Source organism: Salvia splendens, unplaced genomic scaffold (assembly GCF_004379255.2).
Source record: "Salvia splendens isolate huo1 unplaced genomic scaffold, SspV2 ctg405, whole genome shotgun sequence".
NCBI lineage: Eukaryota > Viridiplantae > Streptophyta > Magnoliopsida > Lamiales > Lamiaceae > Salvia > Salvia splendens.
Genome location: NW_024599054.1, coordinates 1 through 8889, shown reverse-complemented (window position 1 = coordinate 8889; position 8889 = coordinate 1). Strand labels below are relative to the sequence as shown.

The window sequence follows — 8889 nt, the reverse complement described above, 5'->3', positions numbered from 1 at the left end:
TATAAATAATATTAAAATTTAGTAAATATATTCAGATATATATATTTAATATTAGTTAGTCTAGATAAAAAATTAATATTTCATGTATTAAAATAGATAATATTTATATTAATTTAAGAAAATTTATTTCGTAAAATAATATATAATTAAATACGAATTAAGTACTTATTAATTAGTTTAGATAAGATTATTCATTAATGTCAATAGCTAGGGTATATAAATTAAGTATGTAATATAAAAAAATTATTTATAGTAAATAATGAATCTTATATGGTACTAATAATAATATATAGGTGGTAAGTAGAGCATCATTAAAATATAGAGGATGATAATTATATATATTATAATTAACAATTATATTAAAGAAAATAAAATTAAAATGAATTATTAGTTTTTGTAGATAAAATTAATGATTAATGTATAAAAATATTTAATGTTCAAATTGTTCAATGAGCTCATGTGGTGGAGTGGTAGAGGTCTTCTTAACTAGAAGAGAGGTCATGAGTTCAACCTCTACCAACAACAAATTTTAAAATATTTTGAAAAAAAAATAGAAAACCGGTTTCCGGTTCACGGTCCGACCGGCCGGTTCTACCGGTTCACGACGATTTATTGCAGTGGTGGTTTAAAGGGGTGAACCGGACAGGACTACCTACCGGTTCGCGGTCCGACCGGTCGAACCGGCCGGTCCGGTCCAATTTTTAAAACATTGGACTAGGGAGATTAAATATATAGTAGCAGTAATATCTATCCACAATTCCACATGCCAATTGACAAATGAAAACAAGGCACCTAACAAATGTATGTGGTACGTGCACCTGTAAAGTAAGCTTAATAAACATCACCTTAATAGGCTGGAAATTTTCATGTATACACATGTTTTGTCCATATTAAGTTGTAATTACTCATCTGTCGAATCTAAATAATTCCGATTATATCCTAATATCGATTTAATTGGTTTAATTTTTATTTATTTTATTAGTTTAAGAGTACAACTTCCATACATAAATTCATTACTATGGGTGTAATAATTGCAACCTTTGCATTGCATAAATTCTTCTATTCAGTTTATCTTATGAAAAAACAAAAAACGGACATAAATTTTCTTACTGTGCTGTGCTGTGCCATGCCAATGAATTACAAAAGTTCAACAAAAGAAATGAGGAATAAAAAGAAAAGAAAAGAAAAGAAAAGAAAGGAGAAACTAAGCGCACACTAACAAAGAAACAAGTAAATTGATGTCTAGAAGATAATGTGAACAGACGTTGTGAGGATCATAACTAATCATTTCAGTCATCAATAATTGTGACTAAATTATTGTGATATACTACTATAATTACATATATGTATAGAGAGAGAGAGGGGTATATTCATTTCTGAACCTCTCTTATCAATACTAAATATCAGAAACTTTGTTACACAGAATGGATAAAGTAAATCTAAGTTTTGGATATCAAAATTAATAATCAAATAAACATCAAGTAAGCTACTTTCAGTCCCTATAGTTCTACTGATTTGCTACTCACAAACATAGCCGTTAATACAATAATTAAATAACATAACATGAAAAACAAGCTAGATAGAAAACATTTACTTGCCCAAAAGACCCCAAAATGCTCTTTTTGAGCAGAAGAAAGAGTCTGCTCGGAAAGATGTCAAAAGAACATTCGAAATTCTACAAGCTCATCATTTCACAATTGTCAAAGTCCGGATCAAAGCTAGTTTCGTGAGATGCTTGTTTATATCATGTACGCGTGCATTATAATACTCCATCCACTCCCTTCATTTTTCCATCTTGGGAAGTTTCTCTATAGTTGAGTCATTTTCATATATGGTACTCCCTCTGTCCTAATTAAGTTGAGACATAACTTTTTAGGCACAGAGATTAAGAAATTGTGTTGAAAAGTAGGAAAGATAAAAAGAGAGTAAAGTAGATACTGAAATAAAATAAGAGTGATTGGATGTTTTGTTTTTTGTTAAAAAAGAAATGAATCAACTTAGTTGGGACATCTAAAAGAATAATACGACTCAACTTAATTGAAACGGAATGAGTAATAACAAACACGACTTTCAATAAAACGTAAATTTAGGAGGAGTTTTTAATACTTCAAAATTAAGAACACTCTCAATTGTGAATCGATAATATTTTAATACTAGTAAAATTCACAACCTAACCATCTATGTAGTCTAGTTGTGATTTATAGTAATTATTTTGTCACCATTCAACGCTATATTGTGAATTAAGTTGTGAATTTGATGGCAAATTAAAAGTTTTACTTTCTCTCCTATGATCCTACCCATTTGTAGCTCTTGAAATAGCAATTGAAATAAACACAATTAAGTACAAGTCAAAAGTGAAATTGATAGTGGAGTAGAAAATTAAAGTACAAATTTATTGTTTTATTCAAGCTTCATTGACAATCATGCAAATCAACATAATAATTCAGATGCTTTTGAACATTTCAAGGATAAAATTTACATACTACTTAATTGGTAGATTAAACCATTTGTTCTAGAAAAGATAACAAGAAATTAAAGAGGTCGACAGCTAGAGCCACCACCATTGTTTTCAAGGTCAAGGAATGTTTTCCTTTGGATATAATTAATTTATCTGGACTATCACGCACTAACATATACTATTTTATGTTATTAACTTTTGACAATTAATTTCAACAGCTATTCATTTTCATACACTATCTAGAATATAGTCGCCCATATTCAGATTGGGTATGACTTACATTTAGTAATGTTATAAATTAATCATTGATACGATCATACAATGACTGAAATATGAAATAATTAAATTGATTAAGGGCCTCGTATTTTCTCTACTTATGATTAAAATGAAATTGATAAAGTACAAGAAAGAAAGAGAAAAAAATAAGTAGAGTATAAAAGAGATTAAAAAAAGTAAAATATGAGAGAAAATAAAGATAATAAAATGGAAGAAACTTTTCATTTTTAATATGAGACTAGTTTTGATGGACGGATCGAATAAAAAGATGAGACTAGAGGTGGGTCGGTATGCGGTATGAAAAAATATCATACCGATATCATATTGAATTTTCGGTATACCACAATTCACTATAGTTAATTTTTGATATCGTTACCTTACCGTTATTGCAGTATACCAAATACAGTACGGTAACCGTTATACTTTAAATAAAACCTATTTTATACCCAAAATATTTATTAAGTATGATTTTGGAGGGTTTTTTCTTTTTAATTCTATTTTTGTATAAATATATTAAATACAATATTATAGTATGTAGTACTCCCTCCGTCTCCCAAAAGTGTGAACTATTTCCTTAGTAGTTCGTCCTTGAAAAGTTATGAATTTTCTAATTTTGGTATAGTTAAACAACGCACTACTCCTACACATCATTTTATTTGCAACTTCTACCATTAGTACTACATTACTAATGATGTGGAACTCACTCTCCACTAACACTACTTACACTAGCATTTATCTCTCTCTTACTTTACCTTACCAATTATACATTAAAACTCATGTCGAACCAAATATTCATACTCTTCAGGGACGGAAGGAGTATAATATTTCAATATATTCTGGTTTTCGGCATGTATCGAGGATTCGGTGTACCGCGGTATACCGATATACGGTACATACCAAAAATTCGGTATGCCATGGTATACCCTCGGTATAGGAAAATTGATATTTTATCATACCGAAATCTTTTGGTACAGTATTATACCATACCAAAAATTGCGGTATACCAAAAAATGGTATTTTTGGTACAGTAAGTAGTGCAGTATTTCAATATTTTTCCACATCCATAGATGAGACTATTATTTATGTACTGATGGAGTATATTTTGTATAATCGGATATTAGGAACTATCTCTATATTGACTTGAAATGTAGAAATGAAACAGTGGGGAAATAAATACTTGATGTTCAAAAGTGGATGCATAAAGGCAGCAATCATAGTTTATGTAAAGTAAAGGAAATTACAATAACACAAAGTGGTGTGTGATTCTACATTTGCTAAACCATTTGACCCGTTCCTTAACTCCCACATTTCAAAGTATACTTTTCGATAGGGTTATAAATAGTACAAATGCCCCTACAAGAGTGTGGAAATTAAAGATATACAAAAATAAAATATATTAATTATATGATAAATATAAATGCGCACACACACAATTAAATACTAGTAAAATAAAATTTCAAAAATATGAGATTGGATAGCTACGTATGATAAATCTTGAGTTGTTGAATAATTTAACATATAAGAAAGATTACAATAGAATATTTTCATATTAAAAATCTAGTTTAAGATATGTAAAAATTAAAATGGAATGTAAACACATTTTGATAAAAAAAAAACAAAACAAACAAAACAAAACTAATGCATCTAAAGCGTCTATTATAATGTTTTTCCGCATCATAGCATTGTTATTTTGCAATATACGTGATGCATGAAAGGACAAGGTCGGAAGGACGTTATGACTTTAAAATTAGTTATTCTTAAAGTAGACTCCTTTTATATGCATATCAAACATACATTATAAGGTTAATTATAGTATTTGATTTTGTGTAGGTATTTATTTTATCAAAATCACCACTAAAGTGTCAATTCGGCTCTAAAAAGATGTATAAGAATAGACAATATTTATACACCAAGCCAATTTATCGAATTTTGGATTAGCTCTACTCAAGTTGAAAATTTATCAAAATTTTCAATATTAAGACGAAATGATATAAACAAATGAATTCCAAAGCCAAAAAGAAGCCAACTCGAGAAGGCACGAATCAACAAGCAAATGTAGAAACTTCTTTCGACGTATAGTTACACATTAACATTACGGGATGTATTCATTTCCTTTTTGTATCTTCTGTTCTTTGTTCTTTTTAATCTCAGCCCCACGATTTTGTCATCCGACGGTTAGATTGGTGTCACGTGTCATTTAATAATGCAGATTTTCAGTTAAATAATGCACACCGACTAATAATGCACCATTATAAGGTAATAATGCAGATTTTCAGTTGAATAATGCACACCGACTAATAATGCACTATTATAGTGTAATAATGCAGATTATCTGGACCGTTGATGAATGAGATCTAACGACCCATATTAAGAAGAATAAAGGATCTAAGGGATGAATAGGAGAATAACGCTCTCCTTAACATTACTAGGTTAGAAATATATAAAGTGGATAGAAATTAATCGCACCATCTCTGACTTTAATGTTAACTACAAAGTAGTGATTTTTTCTTCTGCTGTTCACATGCCTTTTTTGCTAGTGCAATTATAATAATAGTTGCCTTTGAAACTACTACAAAAAGAGCACTTCAATCTGCAAGTTTTCTTCTCCAGGTTATTTCTTCCTCACTTGAAACTAAAAAGTTTAATCAGCTAGTATCTAGGCGATTAGTATATAGTCTTAGTGACTTTTCCATAAAATTAATTAGAAAATTCAACCCAATACTAGCAGATAAAATAATTTTTTTCACTAAAATTTATTAAAACCTGTGAGGGGTTAAATTTTTAGAGAGAGGTGGGAAGAAAGAAGGAAAGAAAATGATCAAATGATAGAGGTTGCTCTGAACTTATTCAAACTTCCTACAAAATTGACAGGCTGTTCTCAACATATATTTATTGCATAGAATAGACAAATGGGTAAGAAATCAAAATTTAGGAGCAGAAAAGTTTACAGCTAAATAAAGTTATGACTGAGTTTGGAGGTCAAGTAAATGAAAGTGCAAATACAACACAAGACGCTTCTTTCCCAAAGTCATAAGTAGAAACTACAATAAAAAAGCCAGAGATGCTACTTGAGCTCCACTATCCATCCCATTGTACCTCAGCGCCCCATCTGCAGGCTCGTCAGCGCCGAATACAGCTGCTGCGACACACGCCCACTACCTCCGTAAGTCACCCTGCATTCACCAAACAATGCGGTTTTACATTTCCCTTCTCATCCTTTTCCCTCCCAACGTACTAATATTAGTTTTGATCACTGTAACAAAGTTGATACCTTTTATTGAGATAGGTTATGCTGCCTACAGGTGAAACAACAACTGCAGTTCCCGTGCAGAAAACTTCATCAGCTTCAAGCAAATCGTCCACTGTCACATGATTTCCTCAACCTGAGTACCATAAAATATAAGTTACAGTGAGTACGCTCTTTACTTGGTCGATCTCCATGATGCAAACTATAACTCGATTAGTCATAATGACAAACTTGAGAACCAGTAAAAGTACCTGGAATCCTTGACTAATAGCAACATCGAGTAAGCTCTTCCTGGTGATGGCAGGTAGGATGGTGCCTTTTATCGCAGGAGTGGATATCACATTACCCTAGGATTTAAATATTCAATTTTAGAACAGATTTTAAGTTTTCATGGATGAGGAACGAACAAGAGGGCGGATAGAAAAAAACAATAACAAGAATATCACAACAGAAAGTTCTATATGAGAATTAGCTTCAGAGGGACCCAATGATCCAGTTTATATACAGCTCAGCATTCAACATAGACATGAACCTCAAATGAAATTTACACACCATAAATATCTGATAGACAACTAACCATATCGTAACAAATAAAACGGCTTACCTTGGATCAATATAATCAAGTTAAGATAAGTTACATGGAAAGAAGTCAAACTCAAGTTATTTGTCTAACCCTCATGCTAAAATGTGTATTATTACGTTCCAGTAAGGCAGTACCAAATTCACATTGTATAGAAGACGGAAAAAGATTGTTTCAGCTGTGAACACATAGCATATCAATTACTCTATTAAGAGTCTCCTACTCCTAACGTGAAGATTCTGTCCAATTCACCAAAGTAACACACAATTCCGGCGCCTTTGTCGACGAAGGTCGGCGGCTAACTTCCGTTCTGGCGCGAAGATCGTTTTTCGTCGGCAGAGATTAGGGTTCAAGAGTATTACGCAAGATAGTTGGGCAAATAATTCTTCTTCGATAAAAAAGACGGAACAATGAATAGCCCCTTTTTAATCTACGGACCCTAGGGTTGGTTCGACCTATCCTAATCATCGGGAAAGAACCAACAAAGAAAAACCCGACGGAAATAATCGAAAATAAAATAAATTCCATAATTACTCAAAATACTAAAAATAAATAAATAACACACAAAAAGACTCTAACTAACTAAGGAGTCGGTTGGGAGGCTTCAACCGATCTCTCGGCTCAACTTCCTTCCCTCCGGAGCTGCGCTCACCGAGCCTGTGTATCTCCCTCCGTATCCTCCTCATCCTCGGCTGGCTCTACCGCCGTCTGCTCGCAGCCGCCTCCTCCGCTACGTCCTCCGTCGTCGGCGGGCGGGTGCATTCGTAACAACTCCCCCCCCCCGCGACGCCCTTGTCCTCAAGGGTAAGATCTGGAAATCGCTTGCGGATATCCGCCAATGATTCCCACGAGGGTGAATCCGTTCCGTCCGACCAACGCACCAAGACGTGCTCCGCCGCCTCACCGTCATGCCAACCTGCTGATGAGCCTCCAACACTTCTCTGATCCGCTGGGGTAGTTCAGATGGAAACATAGCGCGACGGATAACAACTCTCCCGTCTCCGTTCTGATTCTAAAGGCACAATTTCATAGAATTCGTGTGACGGAGAGTGGGCTGCCAGCAGCATCAACGAGTTCAAGGACAGCTGTTGCGGTCCCGGCCTATCCCCCTTCAACACGATCGACTTCTCTCCTGCCGGAACTCCAAGGTTTTTCCAACAAAATCCGCCGAGATCTTGCCAAGTGATTCGAGCCAGTCCATCCCCAGAATCACATCCGCCCCTTGCACTTCTAGAATGTGCAAATCCACCACAAACTGAACACCCTGCATAGTCAACTTCGTGCGATGAGACACGTGTGCGCATAATAACGAGGCCCCGTTTCCTACATATACCCGAAAAGGTCGAATATGCGTCAAAGCGAGCTGGAGGCGCTCCGCAATCCGCGGGTGTAGGGAAGTCGTGGGTGCTCCCTGTATCAATAAGTACGCCCACCTCCGTGACGCCAATATTTCCCGTCACCAGAAACGGCCTAGACGGCTGTTCCCGTTCAAAGAATGCAGGTGAGATAGGTCCGCCGTGATAACACGATCATTATGCAATTGACACTCGGTCTCCGGTTGTGTATCCTCTTCGTCCTCCTCCCCGACATAGCACAACAATTCACCGCACACACATGTCCAGGGGCATATTTCTCGGGACAATGCCAACACAACCCCTTTCTTGATCTCTCCGATTTCTCCGCCAGCGATACTCTGATTGGGCGACCCGCGACGTGGGCGATGGTCCCCCAGTCTGTGGTGGGGGCGGAGCCGCTAGGCGACGTTCCCGCAGGGAGCCGGGGTTCCCGGTTCGGCCACTGCCGCTTCTGAAGTGCCGCGGTCTGCTGTGCCCGGTGCTCCTGACGCGCTCCTAACCGCAGCGCCAGCGCCATTGCCTCGGCTAATGATGTGGTTGCTGCAACTCCACCGTCTCCTGGAGCGGTTGTTTAAGACCCTCAATAAAGATCGGGATCAATGCCTCATTTGAAAGACCTGGACCCTTTCCAAATACTTCTCAAAGGTGTTGTGGTATTCTGCAACAGAGCCCGTTGTACCAATTTAGCAAGGGGACCCGTATAATTCTTGAAACTCTGAGGATCAAATCGGTGGCGTACGTCCTCCAAAAATTCTGGCCACGTGACGTAGGATTGTTCTTCTGATAGTTAAAAATCCATTCTGCTGCCGGAGGTTCGAATAACATAACTGTGTAATGCAACCTGTCTTCCTCGGGCATAAGTTTGTGATTAAAGTAATATTCCACGCGTGAAATCCAATTTGTCACGTTTGATCCGTCGAAGTGTGGCGCCCGCATAGACACCCCTGTATTATCATCTCCCCCCTGTCGACAC

The 8889-nt window shown here is 35.9% G+C and overlaps 1 long non-coding RNA gene across 1 annotated transcript; it reads right to left on the bottom strand.

Moving 5' to 3' along the window:
* Window positions 1-5846: 5846 nt before the first annotated feature.
* Window positions 5847-6441, bottom strand: LOC121790079. The gene is made up of 3 exons (XR_006048192.1): window positions 6233-6441; window positions 6006-6117; window positions 5847-5907 (listed from the first exon to the last, which is right to left on the bottom strand). It is a non-coding gene; the product is annotated as an uncharacterized LOC121790079 (long non-coding RNA).
* Between the last annotated feature and the right edge of the window lie 2448 nt (window positions 6442-8889).